Source organism: Peromyscus maniculatus, chromosome 16, assembly GCF_049852395.1.
Source record: "Peromyscus maniculatus bairdii isolate BWxNUB_F1_BW_parent chromosome 16, HU_Pman_BW_mat_3.1, whole genome shotgun sequence".
NCBI classification, from domain to species: Eukaryota; Metazoa; Chordata; class Mammalia; order Rodentia; family Cricetidae; genus Peromyscus; species Peromyscus maniculatus.
This window is the reverse complement of record NC_134867.1, coordinates 67,441,687-67,464,087: the sequence shown is the minus strand read 5'-3', so window position 1 is coordinate 67,464,087 and position 22,401 is coordinate 67,441,687. Positions and strand designations below refer to the sequence as shown.

The window sequence follows — 22,401 nt, the reverse complement described above, 5'->3', positions numbered from 1 at the left end:
GCCGTGGCAGGCTTCTTACTAACTATTCTTTTATCTTAAATTAACCCATTTTTATAAATCTATACCTTGCCACGTGGCTGGTGGCTTACCAGAGTCTTTACATGCTGCTTGTCCTGGCGGTGGCTTCAGCGTCTCCCTCCTCAGCCTTCTGTTTCCCAGAATTCTCCTCTCTCCTTGTCCCACCTACTTCCTGCCTGGCAACCTACTTCCTGCCTGGTCACTGGCCATCAGTGTTTTATTTATATAGAGCAATATCCACAGCATCAAACAGAAACTACAGAGGCAAGCTTCTATTGTTGAAAACAACAGAATACAAGAGATGAAAGAGAGAATCTCGGGCATTGAAGATACAATAGAAAAAAATGAATATATCAGTCAAAGAAAATGTTAAATGTAAAAAATGCCTGACACAAAATACCCAGGAACTCTGGGGCATTATGAAAAGACCCAATCTAAGAATAATTGGAATAGATAAAGGAATAGAATCTCAGCTCAAAGGCCCAGAAAAATATTTGCAACATAGTAATAGAAGAAAAATTTCCTAACCTAAAGAAGGAGATGCCTATAAAGATACAAGAAACTTACAGAATATCAGATAGATTGGATCAGAAGAGAATGTCCCCTTGGCAATTAATAATCAAAACACTAAACTTACAGAACAAAGAAAGAATATTAAAAGCCACAAGGGAAAATAAAACAAGTAACATGAATGCAGACCTATAAGAATTACACCCTGACTTCTCAGTGGAAACTCTAAAAGCCACAAGGACCTGGGCAGATATGCTGCAGACTCTAAGAGACTATGAACATTATACTCAGCAAAACATTCAATCACCATAGATGGAGAAAATAAGACATATCAATATAAAGCCAAATTTAAGCAATGTTTATTTATAAATCCAGTCCTAAAGACAGTGTTAGGAGCAAAACTCCAACTAAAGAGGTTAACTACAATCAAACACACACACACACACACACACACACACACACACACACACACATACACACTGAATAAATAATCAAACAGTAGCAAAATCAAAAGAAGTGAAACACATAAATACTACCACCACCATCAACAACAACAACCAAAAAACAGGAATCAGCAATCACTGGTTGTAGTGGGTAGCCATTCCAGTGTTCCAATCCCCACTGAGGCTTTGGTAACTGTCACACCTACAAGGTGGAGCCAAGAGAGGACCCTGAATACCTGAGATCTGGAAGGGCTGGCTCTCTTGGTTCCTGGACCCTGGACACTGGAGGTAGATCAAGCAGAGTTCTCCAGATAACACTGCCAGACTGTGCTACACCTTTCCCAGACCTTGTAACCTATTCCTTCACTTGTAAGTTACCCCACAAAATAAACCACCCTTTTAACTACATGGAATGGCCTTAATATTTTCACCAATAATTGGTCCTTGTTATCTCTCAACATCAATGGTATCAATTCTAAAATAAAAAGACACAGACTAACAGAATGGATCTGTTCTTCTGCTGCATCCAAGAAACACACTTCAACATCAAGAATGGACATTATATCAGGGTAAGTGGTTGGAAAAAGATATTTCAAGCAAATGGACCCAAGAAATAAGCTGGTGTAGCCATTTTAATATCTAACAAAATAAACTTCAAACCAAAACTAATCCAAAGAGTTAGGGAAAGACAATACATACTTACCAAAGGAAAAATCCACCAGGATGATATTTTAATTCTTAACATCTATGCCCCCCCAAACAAGAGCACCCAAATCCATAAAACAAACACAACTACAGCTTAAATCACATTGAGTTCCTGACATACTCGTAGTGGGAGACTTCAATACCCCACTATCACCAATAGATAAGTCATTAGATAAGTCAATAGATAAGAAAAATGCTGAACCTAACAGACATTTTAAACCAAGCAAACCTAAAAGATATCTGAAGAACATTTCACCCAAACACACAAAGCAATATACCTTCTTCTTATCACCTCATGGAACTTTCTTCCAAATTGACCACATATTTGAACATAAAGCAAATCTTATGAGATACAAGAAAATTGAAATAAGATCCTGCATCCTCTCAGACTACCACAGATTAAAGCTGGATATCAGCAACAGAAGTTTACAAACTCATGGAAACTAAACCCTCCACTGAATGAAAAATGGATTAAGAGAGAAATTTTTAAAAAAATTAAAGACTTTGTAGAACTTAATGAAAATGAAAACACAAATACCCAAACTTATGAGGCACAATAAAGGCAGATAAGGGCAAGGTCATAGCACATAGGGCCTATATTAAAACCAAACAAACAAACAAAATGGAAAAGATTTTATACCAGCAACTTAGCAGCATCCCTGGAAGCTCTAGAAAAAAAGAAAAAAATCAAATCCCCCCAAAGTGTAGACAGCAACAAATAACCAAACTCAGAACTGAAGTCAATAACAAACAAACAAAAAAAGCAATACAAAGAATCAATGAGAAAAACAGGTGGTTTTTGAGAAAACCTGTAAGACTGGCAAATCTTTATCCAAATTAACTAAAAGGAAGAGAATGAATATCCAAATTAACCACCATATAAACAAACTCAAAGAAAAAAACCACATGATCATCTCACTAGATGCAGAAAAGGCATTTGACAAAATCCAACACACCTTCATGATAAAAGTCTTGGAGCGATCAGGAATACAGGGGACATACCTAAACATAATGAAGGCAATTTACAGCAAGCCAACAGCCAACATCAAATTAAATGGAGAGAAACTCAAAGCAATTCCACTAAAATCAGGAATGAGACAAGGCTGTCCGCTCTCCCCATACTTATTCAATATAGTACTTGAAGTTCTAGCCAGAGCAATAAGACAACATAAGGAGATTAAGGGGATACAAATTGGAAAGGAAGAAGTCAAGCTTTCCCTATTTGCAGATGAGATGATAGTATACTTGAGTGACCCCAAAGATTCCACCCAGGAACTGATAAAGCTTATAAACACCTTCAGCAACATAGCAGGATACAAGATCAACTCAAAAAAATCAGTAGCCCTCCTATATACAATGGACAAAGAAGCTGAGAAGGAAATCAGAGATATATCACCCTTTACAATAGCCACAACAAGATAAATAGCAACAAGTAAATAGCAAGACAACATAGTCCCATTGCTAAAGACAACACCAACAAAACTTGTTAAACATGAAGAGGTCAAGCTAGTGCCTACATAGAACCTTCACCCCCTACATTCTAATGTCTTTGGTACATGAAAGTACTCTGCAGACTACCAAACAAGAAACATAAACAACACAGACACAAAGCCTTTGATATAAAATGTTGTTCTGATTGCAAAATATGCTGTGGCAATGGTGACATAAAGCTTGTAAAAGTAACAAGATAATGTCTGATTTGATTTAAGACCCACTCTCCAAGGAGAATCCCATACCTGACATTGCTTGAGTGACCAAGAACCAGAGACTAGAGAGCCCAAAGACCTAGGGTAATTCCAAGTACGATTGGTCTTAACTATGTAGTAATAAAAATGACTCTATTCTGCAATATTCATAGATAAGTGCCTTATTCAACTATCATCAGAGAAGCTTCCTCTTGCAGCAGATAGGAACAAATACAGTCCCACAGCCAGACATTACACACACACACACACACACACACACACACACACACACACACACACGTGTGCATGTGGGTGGACAGAGCAAGAAAGACAGAGAGATAGAGAGAAAAACAGAGACAGACAGAGAGAGAGAGAGAGAGAGAGAGAGAGAGAGAGAGAGAGAGAGAGAGAGAGACCTTGAAACACACAGCTCTAAATGAGATATAGTCATCAAATCCTTCCCCTCCAATTTCAGGGCACCCTGCAGAGAAGGAGGCAGAAAAAGTGTAAGATTCTATGATGACAATTAGGGTAGTCACCAATCTAAGTACAGGGGGAGGCTAGTTTAAATATCCTCTCCATCAATGCTATGAGTCTTAGCTGGGGATGTCATTGTGGGTTCCTGGGGATTTCCCTAACACCAGATTTATTCCTAACCCCATAATGGCTCACTTTGTCAAGATATCTCTTTCATTGCTCTCCCTCTCTATCCTTCCCCCAACTAGGCCATCTGGAACCCTATGAGGAGTGGATGGGGGTGGAATGGAGAGAGGTGGGGGGAAAGTGGGAGGAGGGGAGGGAGGGGGAACAGTGGTTGGTATATAAAATGAAAAAAGAGAAACCTCTGAATACATATTCATAAAGGTTTGACTGAGGTGAAAATATTCATCCAGGTTTGTAATAAAAAAAATGTAAGAGCCCTAGGGGATGGAGGACACCAGGAGAACAAGATCCTCTAAATCAACTGAACAAAGCTCATATGAACTCAGAGAGACTGAAACAGCAAGTTCAGAGCTTGCACAGGTCTGCACCAGGTCCTTTTCATATATCCTTTGTGTATGTATTATATCATTTGTTTTAGTATTTTTAAGTAACTCCCAAGTGTGTGAGCCAGTGGATCTCTGAGTCTTATGCCTTCTCTCTGAGCTCTTGTCCTTCTGTTGGTTTGTCTTGTCCATCTTCAATGTGGTAGGTTTGTTTTTTCTTTCTATATTTATTTTGTTATGTTTTGTTGTTGCCTCTTAGAAGTCTGTTCTTTTCTAATAACAGAGAAGGAGTGGATCCAGGTGGGAGGGTTGATGGTGAGAAACTGGGAGGAGCAGAGGGAAGGGAAACTGTAACCAGCATATATTGTATGAGAAAACAATCTATTTTCAATAAAAGGGGGAAAAGAAAATTTAAAGATTGACTTAGCTTTCTAATATCACTTAGAATTTCCAGTAAAGGAAAAAGGCATTCAAAGGAATGATGTTTCAATTTTTAGAACTGCTAAGTATTTTAGAAAGTGAAAGATTAAAATGAGCATTGGAATAGACAGGCCCTTGATTAGACTTGGAAAAATGCATAGGAAAAGATGGGATTCCTCAAACGTTAGGAACCATTTCTTCTAATAGCAAGACTTTACAGTAACTGCTCGCATACCTCATTCCAGATGAGAATTCAATAAAATACAGGTATGTTTTACCCAAAGACAACTAAGTTAATACTTTGGTCATTATTTTTAACTTTATACCTATATTATTAAACTTGATTGAGGAAATTTAAAATAGACAAAGAAGACAGAGCCAAGCCTGTGCGTGTGTGTTTGTCAACCACAGTGTTAGTTACCTTTCTACTGTGTCTAAGTCTTCATTCATAAGTCCATTATTAAAATGTTTCTATTTGTTTGAAAAAATAGAGAGTGATTAAAGAAGACATGAGGCATCAACCTTTGTCTTCTACATGCATGCTTGTGAGGGCACGCACACACACACACACACACACACACACACACACACACACACACACACACATGAATATAGCACCCATCTAAGGTTTGTAGCAGGAATCTTAAAAGTTCTTATTAATAAAATCAAACCTGGGCCAGGTATTGGGGTGAACTGGAAGATCAGAGAACCAGAACAAGCCACAGCTAGCTCACCTTGCTGGATCCTCAGCTGGTCTTGTTTCCTCAGACTGGAGGCCTCTGAGTCCTCATCCAGAATGGGTCTCAGCTGAACTGCTGCTAGATGCCTGAAAGCTTAACCAGCCAAATGCTTAACCAGGCCAAAATTCTTAACCAGGCCAAAATGCTTCTAGTTCCTGGTCCTCACACCTTATATATCTTTCTGCTTTCTACCATCACTCCCTGGGATTAAAGGCATTTGTCACCATGCCTGGCCATTTCCAGTGTGGCCTTGAACTCACAGAGATCCAGAGAATTTCTACCTTTGGAGTTCTAGGATTAAAGGTGTGAATGCCACCATTTTCTAGCCTTTGTATCTAGTGACTGTTCTGTCTCTGACCCCAGGTAAATTTATTAGGGTGCACAATATTTTGGGGAACACAATACCACCACAAAGGTTGGTCCAGAGAAGTTTCCTAAGAAAGTAATGTCTAGTTTGAGTTTAATTCTCATTACCAGCTAGTTTTACCACAGGAAAGCACACAATATTGTTACAAGCAAATGAAGCAAGAGAATGACACACCAGATGAAACCCATAGAGGACATTTTTCAGTGGGTTAAGCACAGAGCATCAGGAAGGCAATGATAAGGAAGGAATCACACTGTGGAGGAGTACAGAGCTAACTTATGAAAACAAACATGTGCAGTGTGTGGGCCAGCTTAAGTAATTTTGACTTAAAGTTAAACACATTTTGCTGGTCTGGGGAGAGCAAGGAGATGCTGAGCAAGAAGAGAAGCTAAATTGAGTAACTATCATATAATTGGTTTCATGCTAAGCATGCCTAAGTTTTTGTACAGTTATGCATTTTGACCTATTCAATACCAGAAAGTAAGCCATGAATATTCTTAATATTCTTTGCGTTAATGATGAAAATGTCCAGCTAAAGGAACACAAAGTTATTTATTTTTAGTTTATTTATTTGTTTGTGTGTGGAAAGCACATGGGCCACAATGTGCATGTGAAGGCCGGAGGACAACTTGCAGGTGTCAGGTTTGGCTTTCTGCCATGTGGGTCTAATGCATCCAATTTAGGTCATCATACTTGGCAGCAAGCACTTTTACCTACTGAGCCCTATTGCATTCCAGCATCCATAACTGAACCTTATGGTTATATCAGCACAAGTGTTATCTAGAGTCTAGACATGTCTCTTTAAATAATCCTTTTTACAAATGAACAATTAAAAATAAGTGTAATCAATTATGGAAACTATAGAAAATGATAATAATGTATGTTAATTCCGGGTGTGATAATGGTTACTCATGAAAATGTCTGCAAGCATAAGGAGAGACTACTATACATTGGTTATGTGTTGGGTAGGATGTCCTTTAACCAAGAAATGAAAAGACAAACAAAAAGAATAACTCTGATAATTATCAGTTGGTATAAACATTTAAACATTCATGTATTCATGTATATGAGGGAAATATCTGTAATATTTCTTAAAGCTCTTGCCTTATGCAAGTGATAAATAAGTGCAGCTTGCCTATGTGTAGTAGCAACAGACGGAGAATGGCTAGTAATTTATAAGGTAGAATCGCTACAAATGGCCAAAATTAATGAATAACTAAAATATGGTGAGGATTAAACTGAGGAACAGGATTTGTGGTGCCTTAAATGTGGAAAAATATATACATTTATTACTGTGCAATGCTTGCAGAATTACTAAACTATTTCCTAGTGAAGGAATACCGGGAGTGCCCCTTCCACCCATCCTAGCCAGTGCTACGGTTTCTGTTTCCACCCATCTAGCAATGCCTCTGATGAGCCTCATCACTCAAAGCCATCTTCCTAAATTCCATGCTTCATCCCGACTGCACCAATTATATTGCTCTTAGAAACTCCATCCATTGGAAGCTCCCACATCTGTTTCACCTTCTTACCTATACTGCCCTTAAATGACTCAATAACCTCATAGTTATTTATAGTAAGAATTATGACTGATAGTGCTCTGTCTTCTTGCTTTTGGAGTCATCCAGATGTACTGTGTCTCTCAAGTATCTGAGAATAGTCTTTGTCACTATGGAAAAGACTTCCTAAATCTGATTTCTGTCTTTCATTTTCCACTTAACTTCAAGAATTATTCAACACCTACCACAGAAATTTAAATAACACATAATCAGGGCCCAGCCTCCCTTTCCAACTACATCTACCCAAATGGACAGACTAATTGCTGTTTCTGTGTTCTGTTCTGCCTCGCTATGTCCAGGAGGAAGCATGTGCATTTTAATGTTCTCTCAGCTTTTTCTCAAACCGTTCCTTTGTTCTTTTCATTGCTTGTCATTTGCAATCATTCTCCAAACTCACAGTGAATTTTTACTATTACTACTTGCAATACCAGCTAGAGGCGTGATTAACAGCACTCTCCTCTGTATCAGCAAAGGGATCTCAGGAGCAGCAGTACCATATCCTCATTCAGCTGCAGTAAGCTAAGTGTGGTGTATCACTGCCTTTGTGTGCTATGGAAAAATTGAGAGGCAAGCTTGCCTTATCCTTTTTTTTTTGTTTCATCATTCAATAACAGACACATTAGATGTTTAATAACTATTTTTGTATTGTCAGAATCTACATTATCTTCTGTATAAATCCATGGTAAAATATTTGTGTGTTACAATAAAATGTCACATTAAACTGTTGCTGTTTCCTTCTAAATATTTCAATATTGAGGATGTTCAGGGCATTGTCAGCTTTGAGAAGACCTTACTGTTGGTGTATCAAAATGTTTCCAAGACAAAAGTCACTTGTCTCAGCACATCTACTGAATGACATTTCCAACTGTAGCATGAATCTTAAAAGGTCTTATTAATAAAAACAAACCTGGAGCCAGGTATTGGAGTGAATGCTGAATGATCAGAGAAACAGAACAAGCCACATCCAACCTCACCTTGCCAATTTCTCAGCTGATCTTGTTTCCTCAGACTGAAAGCCTCTGAATCCTCATCCAAATGGATCTCAGTTGAAATGCTGCTAAAAGTTAAAAGCTTAAAAGGCTCTAGTTCCTGGTCCTCATGCCTTATATACCTTTCTGGTTCCTGACATCACTTCCTGGGATTAAAGGCACGTGTCACCATGCCTGACTGTTTCCAGTGTGGCTTTTAACTCACAGAGATTCAGACGGATCTCTGCCATTGGAATGCTAGGATTAAAGGTGTGTGCTACCACTGCCTAAACCTATGTTTGATATAGTGGCTGTTCTCTTCTCTGACCCCCAGATAAGTTTATTAAGGTGCACAATATATCAACCACAGCCAATGTCTACTTGAAGGATTGCTACATCTTCTATTGGAAAGTAAAATACAAAGGCTGAAAGTGATGTTGATAACTTTGGTATTTTTTTCTATTAAAAGTCATCTAGTGGACTTGCTTTTTAAATACTAAAAAATGCTTTTGTAAATATTATATTGCCTGTAATTTATAAAACTTTCTAATTTTATGTATTTATTTCCCTCAGCTCTCATACTAAATTCTGACAAAACATAAAATTCTTCAAAAGTAGCAGGATGGTTTCATGTGGTTTCTTAACGTTGTTCTCTTAGCAAGTAACCCTTCAGTACCTAAAATTATAAGCCCCCAAAACTGAGTGAATAGAAGATTATCAAAATATTATTCCTATGAAAAGTGGTTGCCTAAATTAAATTTAAAATATTAGCCTCTGTGAACATCTGTCATCAACAGTGTTGAGAATTTGCCAAAATCTGTCTCTGTGCTGTAAGAGTTCACATGAACATACAAGGACATGCTCTGTAGAATTCTGGGACATAATTTATCCCACTACCTAAAGCAATACTGTTTATAAAAGCAGTTCTGCAGAAGGGCTGTTCCTGGTATTTCAGAGAAATAAACATTGGTGTAATTTTTTAAACTGCAGCTGTTTCTACAACTCAAATTGTCAACACAAGTTTGTATCACTCTCATTGATTCATAATCCGCCATGCTTCCTTCTAAGCCAGTAAATTTTGCTGGAATGTGAACAAAAAGGACAAGAAAGATTTAAAGACATTTACATATCTTCTAAGGTGCTGCTATAATCCTAAAAATACTATTCACACTTTTATCTTGGATATCAGAAAAAGATTTTAAACTTGACCTGTGTAGCCATATGGTAGTTTAAAATCTTAAAAGTTATGAAATTGATTTTGCCATTAATATTAATAAAGACAGAGTACCAGTAATATTGTTTATTGGATGCTTATTATGTAATAGGCAATAGTACAAGAGGTTTATTTATAATATATTTTGTTAAAAATTTGGATTTGGAGAAACTGTAGAAAAATGAAACTTCTCTAAATTGTGGTGGGACTTAGGTGGATGCAGTTCACCTGAGGCTTTCATTGTAAACTAAGAGTAGATCAAGTACTGTGGTTATAAATCAAATACTTATATAATGGAAAAAAATAAGTGCATAAAACTAAAATGTAAATACCACAGAAACTATAAAATGGTCTTCTTTCTAAATCTAACACTCTGTCTTTCAATATCAAATTTGTCTTGTTAGTTTTTGTATCATTTCAGTTATTCTGTATATTTAAGGATTTATGAGCACTCTTTCCTTTGTACAAAATGAGGAATGTAAATTGTTTAAAATAGTATAATGCTATACACACAATCTTTTGCAGATTGTCACAACCAATATCTATCTTCATTTATTTTAATGACTATGTAATATTCTTACTATAAATGCAGTACTATTTGTCCAACCAGTGCTTGCCATATGACAGCAAACTTCCAGGCTTTTGATGTTATAAACTATTCCTTGATTGTTCTCCACATAAATGCTACTAATATACATTAGAGACAGAGTTTTGAAGTTAATGTATGTGGACGGTTTTTTTATTTACAGTTTCTTTGACAAATTTTCCTCTTGAAAAAAACATAGGTTTACATAAATGTATGAGGAGGTTTGTTTTTACCTTGAGAACCCAAACAAGGTTTTGCTAGACTGATTTTTACTTTTGCTTTATTTCACCATGAATGTTACTGAACGCGTCAATTTTTCTGTAAGTCTTCTTGTATTTACATTATTATGGGGAGTCTCATCTCAGTAAATTTCTAAAGAACACCACTGTATTGTCAATTGACATTCAAAGTGAGAAATAGGATCCTGTGAACCTGTTCTTTGGCTATCCATTTCATTAAATATAAACCTCAAGTTTAAAGATGTGGGCATGCTTTATAATATCCTTGACAAATATTTCTTCAACTATAACCAGTATATTATAATGTATGTTTAACATGTAGAAATATGTGATTTTTAAACTAAAGGCATTATTCTCCTCTTTGTGGAAAATGTGGGTAATGTGATACAGCTGCTAACATCCAAAGGTGACACTCAACTTGTTGTAACTAAATTGCATTAACTCTATTAATTTTTTATTAAATATTTTTATTTTATAATTAATTTAATTTTACATATCAGCTATGGATTCCCCTGTCCTCCCTCCTCCCACCTCCCCATTCTTCCCCCCCAATCCATCCCCCATTCCTACCTCCTCCAAGGCAAGGCCTCCCCTGGGAAGTCAGCCCAGCCTGGTAGATTCAGTTGAGGCAGGTCCAGTCCCCTCCTCCCTGCACCAAGGCTAAGCAAAGTGTCTCCAAAAAGGTTCCAAAAAGCCAGTTCATGCACCAAGGACAGGTCCTGGCCCCACTGCCTGGAGGCCTCCTAAACAGTTCAAGCTCATCAACTGTCTCACTTGTCCAGAGGGCCTGATCCAGTTCCATGGGGGCTCCTCAGCTATTGGTTCCGAACACCCTAACTGTCATGATAGAACTCTCATCCCATCCAGTGACTGGTGGAAGCAGATGCAGAGATCTCCCATTAATTTTTGTCTTTTTTTCCCCTTTCAATTGAGATAGGGTCACACTGCATGGCCCAGGCTGGCCTCAAATATGCAGTGATCTCAGGTTCTCAATTGCTGGGATCACAGGTGTGATGATACCTTGCTCCCCACTGATTCCTCTTGAGAGTTTTCTGTTAGAGTTTTCTTCTTAAAAGTTTTCTGTTCAAGATCAGTTGAACATTGAGAATTTGATTGCCAGATTACTGTTCCTTTTGTAACCTAGGCAACATATTTCCCAATACAGCTCATCATTTTCTCTTTGTAGAAGGAAGCACAAAGGTAACTCTTTAAAATAACTGCCTTTAGGCCTGATTTTTCTAAAGTAATTCTCTGGTTTAAGTCATCCACTATCACTGTGTGAGGGTCAGTATGAGATTTTAGCTGTAATAGTGTTTCTTTCATGAACTTGGGTTCCCTTGTGTTTTGTCCATACATGTCTAGAACTGCAATATCCTCTGGGTGGATTTTTTTCCCTTTTGACGAGTATGTAGTGTCCTTTCTCATATTTTCTGATAAGTTTTGGGTTGAAGTCTATTTTGACAGATATTAAATAACTACACCTATTTGCTTCTTTAGTCTATTTGCTTGCCACGGGGCAAGAAACTGCCCTTATCTTGACTGCTGGCAGTATGTTGTCCAAATTGGAAAAGCAGGACACAAAAGAAGGTGACTGCCAAACCTTGCCAAAACATGGTAGGACAGTCCTTCAAAATTCCTGCTTCACAGAAAAGTATGTCGGATATTCTAGACCTGTAGACCAAAGATGGATGCCCCAACATTGCAGAAAAAACTTGGTGACTGTCCAAGCAGCCAGCTGTCTCTGTGGTTTCTGTAGTTTTGGAGTTTTCTTGCTCTGCACTTCCTGTTTACTCAGGTAATATTATATCTTGTTTGAGTCTCTGATACACTTGGAGATGAGATAATTATAATTACAGTTTTCCTTATTACCAAATTCAGAAAAAAAATTCACAAAAGAGGTATAAAGTATATAAGGTTGACAGACATAAAAGCTTCAATTGTTTAATCTAAAAAATGTTTTGAAGTCTAAAAAGATAGTTTAAGGATGGTAATACAAGTTATGATAAAAATAGTTTAGATATAAAACTTTAAATTCATCAAGATAAAATAGATAATAGAGTATTTTCTCCAATTATGCCAAATAAAAACGGACTGGACATTGTAAATGTAATTTTTACCTGATAATTGTTCTTATTGTATACAGTTTTACTTTGCTAGAGTTAAAACCTTTCCTTTTTATTTAGACAAAAATAGAAGAAATTGTTGTTGGATATTTGTTCACTGTCTGAAGTTGTATTGCTGCGATTGGTATAATATAAAGCTGAACAGCCAATAACTCGGCAGCAAGTATAGGTGGGACTTCCAGGCAAAGAGAAGGAGGAGGAATCTAGGCGTGAGAGAGAGACACAAGAAGACATGGGGGAAGCAGGATGGTGGTACATGACAGAACACAGGGGACTAGAAATGGGTTAATTTAAGTTATAAGAGCTAGTTAAATACAAGACTAAGCTAAGGCCAAGCTTTCATAATTAATAAGTCTCTGTGTCGTTATTTGGGAGCTGGCTGGTGGGACAGAGAAAAACTAGTTAAATAATCACTATGACAGTAGGTTATAAACAATATTTCACATTTGATTTTTTAAAAAGGCAAATAGGAAGCACATTGATTTTAAAAAAAGGAAATTGTTTGCAATGTTGATGGAAACATTCATTTCTATATCCATGATGTAAAACAGTATAGAAAACCTCAATACATTATAAATAGAGCTACCAGATGATCAACAATCCCTTTAGTGAGCACATATCCAAAGGAATTAAATCCATATGTCATAGACATCTGCTTTCCTGTGTTTATTGTGGTTTTACCTACAGTAGTCAAAATATAGAATCAATCTAGGAATCCATCAACAAATAAATAAATAAAATGTGGTAAATGTATTCAATAGAATACAATTAAGCCACAATCATTTGGGCTAACATAGATATACCCAGAGGATATAATATGTTAATTAAAATTAATTACCTACAGAAAGAAAATACGAGAAATGTCACTAGCATCTGAAGCTAGAAAAGCTGATGACATAAAGTAAATAAGAGGATGGTTGTTAGCAGGGGCAGAGGAGATGTTCATCAAAGATACAAACTTCCCATTACATAGGAAAAATATGTTCAAGAGATCAATTGTAAAATATTGTGACTATAATCAATAGCATTATTTTTTCTGAAAACCACTACTAATCAATTTAAATTTTGTTACTATGACAAATGTGTAATGAACATGTTAACTACATATATTTAGTAATTCCATGATCAATTCATATATACTTCAAGATAACCCATCATATATAATAAATATATTCAAATTTGCCAATTCACATTATATATATATACTATATATATTCATATATATACTTGTATATATGGAAATATATTCTTACAAACAAAATGAACATACTTATTACAGAAAAAAATTGGCACGTAAGAGGGAAAAAATAAGCAAGTATCTAGCAAAGGTAAAGCCCAAACTTGTTATCCACTATAAATATCATAAACCCATTACAAGTTTGTATAAATACAAAAAGAAAACCTCAGCCTAAAAGAAAGATGAACACAAAACTAGGCAATTCCCCAAGACTGACTATAAAATAATGAAAAATTAAGTGTAAGCTTACTCTCACTGGTTTCCAAGAGTGTGTAACTATATTGTGGATCTTCAGATTTGCAAAGAGAAATCTTAAAGTTGTTAACATAAAGGGTGATTAAAATGTTAGAAAGTGAGCACCTACATTCATTGTCGAATGGAAGTTATCTGCATCCAAACATTATCTATTTAAGTAATAAAGCTGGACACATAATATTGCACAGAAAAAGATTTCATATATGTAGATTGGACTCATGATATACACACGTATATCATGTCAGCATGTGTCCCGAGCATACAAAAGCATCTCTCGAAGGAAATTCACTCTATTTGATAATACATCTGTAAACAGAAAAGTGAGATTAGAGTGTGGTGACAATAACTTTTCTGTTCTATTCCATCCTTGGGCTTCTTTTATAACAGAAAGAATTAGCACATTTAATTATACTAAAAAGGATATTTAGCCAGTGGTGGCTGCTTAGCATTATTAGGATTCAAATGTATCATTGAACGGAAGACTAAACAGATGTTTTGGACATTGCACAAGTCAGATAAAATCACTCTTTCACTGATGACAAGGGTTTATTTTTGAGTTGAGAGGTCATATGTGAGGCACAGATCTCCATTGGGAATTTTAGTTATTTGTTTAACCTGACTATACTGAGCCACAGAAAAACAGCTGGGTTGCTTCTCAGAGGCATAGAGAAAGATCAGTGACACTCTGTCTCCATCTGCCCCAAAGCAGGGTCACAGGAGGATACCTTGGGGTATCCAGGGTCTGGAAGCTTTTGTGTGCAGCTGCAGGAACTCATGCTATGACTTCATTGTGTTTTGTCTGAAAGAGCACAGAGAGTCATCAAAATGCCTGAGTAGAGGGGGCATTTTATTGAACCATATCCTAGGCTAAATTAATTGAGCAATGAAACATGACAGTTCAATAGGTGAGATTATCAAAGGAAAACTACCTCCCTAAGGCAAAGGCCACAGATGGGTGCCTGAGCTTTTCTGAGAAAAATGATTACTTCATGATAAAAATATAATTGACCCCTATTGTTATATTGCCATTTAATGAGTCCTATCCAGCTCCTAAATAGGAAGGGATGGTGTGCAAGGGGGTTGACAGTTACATCTGATGCTAAACCATGTAAAGTCACAAGGCTTTGAAGAGAAGCTGGCCTTTGTATGACTAAATCAAAGAACCCTTTCAGTTGGTTGGTTCAGTAGAGCTTTTATCTAATACAGAGCTTTAAGAATGTTGCACTTTATTTCAAAAGGTTCAAACAAATTAATTTGGCCTATTTTGTGAGAAAACTGAAAACTATTAAATGCAAGGGGCCTAAGCAATTTATTCAATCATTTCCTTATAAATTGAGCAAAAGTGTTTAATGCATATTAAGGGTCCTGATGTGATGATAGGAGCCTTACTTTAAGGAACCACAGTTCTTACTTAGTACACAGAACATCTTAAATTTGAATGTTTAAACAATTAAAATATCTAATTAGCTAGGATCCTTCTAGATGGAAAAAAAAAGAAAGCTGAGCTCAAACTAGCTTAAACAACAATGATAATTATTCATTAGCATACCTGGAAGTGCAGAGGCTGATCAATCATCAGGGCTGATTTAGTCCCATTTTTTCAATGTTGTTTCTTTGAGATTCTCTCTACCCACATTGTCCAGTGTAAAATTTGGCAATAAGAAAATGTTCTTTTGCAGTACTGCATAACACCACAACACATGGCTATCGAGCCCTGGAGTAGTGCCATCTCAGTTACAGGCTATTTTATTTTTAAGCAAGTTAAATTTAAATTTTGGTAACCAGAGAAGGTTAGTAGCTTTTGCACCAGGTGGTGAAAATTCTACACTATAGTCCCCACACATTACATGACAGCATCTCCTACAGATCTGCATGCTGACAAAGCTAACCCAACTGACGTCAGGTGAACTAATGGATAATGACCAGTTTGGCCACCAGAGAAAATACCTTGTTTCTATGTTGCATTGTTTTAGAAAAAATCTCCTCAATCATTAAACTTCTATTTGTACTATCTTACTAATCCTAAAACATTCTAAATTTGTACTTATACATGCACATATAAAGATCTTCAATTTGTTATGCTTTAGTAGGCAATGTGTTTCCAAAATACGTTATTTTCCAAATCAAAAATATATTTACAACTTAGGTCCCAGATTTAGGCCCATGAATATCAGCAAAACAGTTCTTGATTTAGAGCTGTGTGAGTTACTGACCTTGTTAGAGTCATAAGATCTAATTGTCAGCATTTCTGTGCTGAAACAAACATTTGACACAGTAGAAATACATAGTTCTAGATAGTTCATCTCCTACAAAAGGCTGAAAATCCTCTGTGAAGTACACAGGTCATTGAAATGACTAGATATAAACACCCTCTAATAAGCCTTACTATGTTTTCATTCAGTTCAACATGATTTTCCAGTACCATACTTTGTTTTGTATGGATGACAAAAAAACCTGATCCTTAATAAGTCCCTCTCTCTCTTAATTAACTTTAAGCAGTTAAGATATAATGCAACAAAAATAAGATGTGTCATATGTCTGCTGTTCATTTTGCAAATCTATTAGAGTGTATACATTCTAGCTTTGCTAGCAAAAATGAAAGAGTTCTCAAAGCCTTTCTTCTGTGTGAAGGAAAATTTATTTCTTTTTATTTTAATATTTATTTATTTCATTTTATGTTTATGACTGTTTGGCTTGCATATATATCTGTGCAACATATGCATGGCAGGTGCCCAGGAAAGTAAGAAGAGGGTATTGCATCCCCCTGGAATTGGAGTTTTAGATGGCTGTGAGCCACTATGTGGGTCCTAGCAATGAAATCTTGGTCCTTTTTCAAGATCAAGTCTTCTTAGCCACTGATCTATCTCTCTAGTTTCAAATTTTATTTCTTTCCAGAAAGGATAAAAGCAAATATTGTCTACTTGCTTATTTTTACATACATATTATCTCAGAATATATTTTCCTTTAGTTTGTAACAATTTTTCAGAGGCACGTTGAGGAAAAGAGTTAAGAGTTGAGGAAAATAGACAAGAAGATTTGTTTGCTATGAAGTTCAGTAAAAGTATTGATATAACTGATTTTCTATTTAGTTCAATGGAAACCTAAATGAAGATTATCCTGGGAATTTGTGGTTATCTATTTTTGACTTTATAGGACACATAAACAACCAAATATGTATTGATGCTGAGTATATATGATAAAAACACTGATGAAAGGATTTTACTTCACATGTTCAATCCAATAGCTTATTTCCCTATCAGACTATTGTCTACTGGTGGGTAAAGATCACCCATGTAGAAACGTAATAGCTGAGCAATATGCAATTGTTGAATGAATGACGGAGTAGGGGTTCAGTTACATAATGAGAGATTTTACCATGGCAGTAGCCTCTGTTGGTGGACTAACATTGGGGGTATTTGAAGGTGATGGAAGCCTTAGGAAATGAAACTTCATTAGAGGAAGTGGGTTGTCAGAGATAAGTGTCTGATGGATATATTTGTTCTTCCTCCTCCCCATTACCCTATACCTCCTCACCCCGCCTGTCTTTCTCACTGTCCTCTTACCTTCCAACACCAAGTGAAATGCTCTGTTCCATGCATTCCTAAACATACCCTATCTTGTCAAAGTAACAAAGCAACTGAAAGTGACCATGTACTGAAACCCCTGAAATCATGAGCCAAAACAATGTTTTCTTCTTTTAAAGTCAATCATCTCATGGGACTTGTAAGTGACAGAAAGTTGACTAGCAGTCACTAACCTTTGGCACTATTAAGGGTTGGCAAAATCTGTAAGATCCTTGGCTTATTAGAAGGAAGTTAGGACTCTGGGGTAGGAATTTGAAGGTAATACTGAGACCTGGATCTTTCCTCAATCTCTTCCAAGACGCCTTGAAGAAAACAGCTTCCTTCTCCATTCACCCCCAGGATAGTTTTAGGCTTTGCTGCAAGCCCAAAAGGCATCAAAGCCAAGTGACCAGGAACAGAATTCTCTGAAACTGTACAGTAGAAAATGCCTTTCCTCCTGATATATGTGTTGTCTTGGGCATTTTTTCAGTTACAGAAACTGACTGGCATTCATTTGCTCTGCAACCATGTCACATTGAACTATCGTGCTCTGGATTAGCCTACTTTTCCAGTCAGTTTCTAATGTGAGTCAATGTAATTTTGATTCAAGTAGAAATATTAAAGGTGGATAAGGTAAGGACTTTGGCATATCCTGGTAGTTATACTCATGGCTATAAGAGAAGTGCATCTTATCCCATAATCTAAGACAAATTTCTAAGAATAAATTCAGCTTTGCTCTGTTATTTCTGAGTCTGGGTACTTTAATTAGCACATGCAAAGTTATATTTTAAGAATTGGAGTTCAATGTTAAGAATAAACTGTTTCTAATCTTAATTACTTCCCACTTCAGTGTACCATTGTTTTGTCCATTTTCAACAATTTCATTCTTCCTCACTAAGTAGCCTGTACCTTGAGAAAGCTAGTTACATTATTTGTCTTGAAGAAGACTGCATCTTTGATACTGTTATTTAATTCAATTTTTCCTAAATACATTATTACTCCATGCTGTTAGTAACTCCGCTGGACAACAACTACTAGAAGGTGCTATGGTCCCAGATAATGCTATGTGAATTAGCAAGCAGGACTGCTTTCACATTCCTGCCTTGAGTTCTGCTTTGACTTCCTTCCATGACAGACCATGACTTGGACTTGTAAGTCAAAAGTCCTTTCTCTGTGAGTTCATTTATGCATCGTCATGCTATGGTCAGAAGACCTTGTTTCCTTGGTATGCTCCATGCCCTCTGTCTCTTACATTCTTTCTGCCTCCTTTTCTGAAGAACTCTCTGATCCTTGAGGGAAGGGATTTGATGAAGACATCCCATTTCAGACTAAGTGTTCCAAGGTTGCTTATTTTCTGCTTATTGGCCTATTGTGAATCTCTGCATTAGTTCCCATCTACTGCAAGAGGAAGCTTCTCTGATGATGGCTGAGTAAGACACTGATCTATGGGTATATCAGAATGTCCTTAAGAGTCATTTTATTTCTAACTTCCTTTAATAGAACAGTAGTATTTGGTTTTCCCCTGGGTCATTAGCCCATCTAGTCTTAGGTTCTTGACCACCTGAGCATTGTGGGGGATGGGTTCCATCTCATGGAGTGGGACTTAAATCTAAGGAGAAACTGTTTGATTCGTCCCACAAGCATTGTGCTATCATTACACCAGTGCATCTTGCAGGCAGTTCACCACTGTAGACTGAAGGGTTTGTAAGAGGGTTGGTGTTTACCTTTCTCCTCTGGTAGTATGCAGAGTTCCTTCAGTGGGGGTAAAGGTAGGCACTAGGTCAGCTTTTCCATGTTCAATAAGTTGTTTAATGTTGTCTTAAGCAATAGGGCATCACCCTCAGTTTGAGGAGAGGAAGCAATAGACTGACAATAGCCTAGGTTCTTTGAGGATTCCCATAGAGTCTGTCTCAGTTAGGGTTTCTCTTGCTGTGAAGAGACACCATGACCAAAGCAGCTCTTATGAAGGAAAGCATTTATTTGGGGCTGGCTTACAGTTTCAGAGGTTTAGTCCATTATCATCATGGTGGGGAAACATGGCAGTATGTAGGCAGATGTGGTGCTGGAGGAGTAGTTATATCTTGCAGAGAACAAGAAGTCAACTGAGACACTGGGTGGTATCCTGAACATAGGAAACCTCAAAGCCCACCCCAACATTGACACACTTCCTCCAACAAGGCCATATACACTCCAACAAAGCCACATCTCTGAACAGTGCCACTTCCTATGAGATTATGGAGACCAACTACATTCAAACTACCACAGAGTCCTTTTGACTAATAGTTCAGTTAGATGTAACCCATTCTCAGAACTAGAGACTTCATTTGGTGATGTTTAATATCCAGCTGGGGATCTGTTTCCCCAGTTATTTGGTAATTCCATTTAGATCTATATATATATATATATATATGCTTCTACTGTATTTGATTTCTTTATGATCCCTCAAATGACCCTTAGTTTTAGCTGTCCCACACTATTTCACCCTTTCCTACTTCTTCCACCCTTCCTCATTGGACCCTCCCATTCCAATCCCCCTCATCTACCCATAGCTATTCTAGTTCTCCTTCCAAGGGTAATTCATCCCTCCCATCTAGTCCCTTACTCTATATCTAACCTCTGTGGTTATATAGATTGTAGCCTGCTTATTAAAGACTTAACAGCTAACATTCACATATAAGCAAACACATACTATATATGTCTTTTGGAGTTTGAGTTAATTCACATAGGATAATATGATTTTTTTTCTAGCACCATCTATTTATCTGTGAATTTTATGATTTAATTGTTTTAACAGCTGAGAAATATACCGTTATGTAAACATATCACATTTTCTTTATCCATTCATCTGTTGACAGACATCCAGTCTGTTTCCAGTTTCTAGCTATTATGAATAGAGCAGTAATGAATACATGTTTGAGTATGTATTTCTGTAGTTGGATGTAGAGTCTTTTGAATATTTGCCTAAAAATGATATAGCTATATCTTGAGGTAGATCTATTCCCAGCTTCCTGAGGAATCACCTCACTGATTTCCATAGTGGCTGTACAGGGATGCAGTCACACTAACAATGGATGAGTGTTCGCCTTATTCCACATCCTCACCAGCATGAGTTGTCATTTGTTTTATTTATATTGACCATTTGGACTAGTATAAGATTAAATTTCAAATTTCAAAAATTCATTTGATTCCACAATGACTAAGGATGTTAAACATTTCTTTAAGTTCTTCTCAGCCATTTGTTTTTTTCTCTTCTGAGAATATTCTGTTTAGATCTGTACCCCACAGATACCAAGAAAAACATAAACAAAAGAAAGCTTACAAACTCATGCAAAGTGAACAACTCACTACTGAATAAAAAATAAGACAGAAATTAAGAAAAATTAAAAGCTTATTTTAGAATTAAATGGAAATGAAAACACAACATAATGTACCCAAACTTATAGGGCACAATGAAGGCAAATAAGAGCAAATTCATAGCACTAAGTTCCTACATTAAAAATTTGGAAAGATTTCATATTATAACTTAACAGCACACCCAGAAACTCTATAAGAAAAAGAAAAATTAACACCCAAAAGAATATATGTGAAGAAATAATTAAACTCTAGACTGAAATCAATAAAATAAAAACAATACCAACACCCCAAAACAAACAAACAAACAGAGCCATACAAAGATTAGGTGTGATAAGGAGTTGTTTCTTTGAGAAAAATCAGTAAGATTGACATATCCTTAGCCAAATTAAAAAGTGTAGGTAGAAGATCAAATTAACGAACTTAGAGACAGATAGGGGACATAATAATAGACACTGAGGAAATCCAGAGAATCATAAGAACATGCTTTTAAAACCCTATATGGAGAAGGCATGTAGATCCCTGTGCTCACTATAAGCACTAGGGAAAACAGTGATGTTAAACACATGGGGTTATCTCTTTGACCTGTTTCCTATCCAGAAGGCTGGGAGTGGATACAGTTAATAGCCTGGTGACTTGTGTGGCCAGGCAATCCTGGATCTCCCAGACCTCTATCTTGAGCTTGTTTGTGTCAGTTAATCTATAGTACTATCCTCCTTCAGACCCTTACCTTGAGGCTCTTTTCTCAGTTAATCTATAGACTCTATCTTTATGAAAGAGGTCACTGGTACTTTACAAAGAGTTTCAATGTAATCATGTCTTAAGCACTGTTGTTCACATGGAATTGAGTTCATTATCACCAAGGGGGGGGATTGCAAATTGTGCTATGCTTAAATATGTTTAAAATATACTACCTGAAGTCAGACTTTTGAAATTTGAACCAACACCAGCTACTAAGTTGTGCTGAACTGAACTACCTTCTTATCTCCCATGGATATTTACTTTGCCTACTTTGGCTGTGTAGAGACCCCTGAACATATACTCCAACAAACTGGAAAATCTAAAAGAAACAGATAGTTTTTTTGATATATACAATTTAACAAAGTTAAATTAAGGACAGATAAGCAATTTAAATGTACCTATAATCCCTACTGAAATAGATGCATTAACTAAAAGTTGCCAATAAAAAGAGCCCAAGGCCAGATGATTTTAGTGCAGAATTCTACGAGACTTTCAAAGAAGGGTTAATGCCAATACTGCTCAAATTATTCCACAAAATAGAAACAGAAGGAACAATGTCCAATTCTTTCTATGAAGCCACAGTTACCTTGATACCCAAACCACAGAAAAATGAATTTCCTTTATGAACTTAGGTGTAAAATTTCTCAACAAAATACTTGCAAACTGGAACCAAGAACAAACAAAAAATATCA

At 36.6% G+C, this 22,401-nt stretch overlaps 3 long non-coding RNA genes across 8 annotated transcripts in view; 1 reads left to right on the top strand and 2 right to left on the bottom strand.

The window, feature by feature from the left end:
* Nucleotides 1-3,654, bottom strand: part of LOC121823056 (uncharacterized) — a 29,473-nt gene extending 25,819 nt beyond the window's left edge. Inside the window, exon 1 of the long non-coding RNA XR_013045193.1 lies at nucleotides 90-3,654. This is a non-coding gene — a long non-coding RNA (uncharacterized LOC121823056). The remainder of the gene's footprint in view (nucleotides 1-89) is intronic.
* Nucleotides 1-11,295, bottom strand: part of LOC121823113 (uncharacterized) — a 147,019-nt gene extending 135,724 nt beyond the window's left edge. The window contains exon 1 of one of the 5 annotated variants that reach the window (XR_013045189.1): nucleotides 11,010-11,295. This is a non-coding gene — a long non-coding RNA (uncharacterized LOC121823113). The remainder of the gene's footprint in view (nucleotides 1-11,009) is intronic. The other 4 variants (XR_013045188.1, XR_013045190.1, XR_013045186.1 and 1 more) reach the window with 4 other exon arrangements.
* Nucleotides 11,296-11,298: 3 nt separating this feature from the next.
* LOC121823055 (uncharacterized) overlaps nucleotides 11,299-22,401 on the top strand; it is a 144,861-nt gene continuing 133,758 nt past the window's right edge. For both annotated transcript variants that reach the window (XR_013045192.1, XR_013045191.1), the window contains exon 1: nucleotides 11,299-11,639. This is a non-coding gene — a long non-coding RNA (uncharacterized LOC121823055). The remainder of the gene's footprint in view (nucleotides 11,640-22,401) is intronic.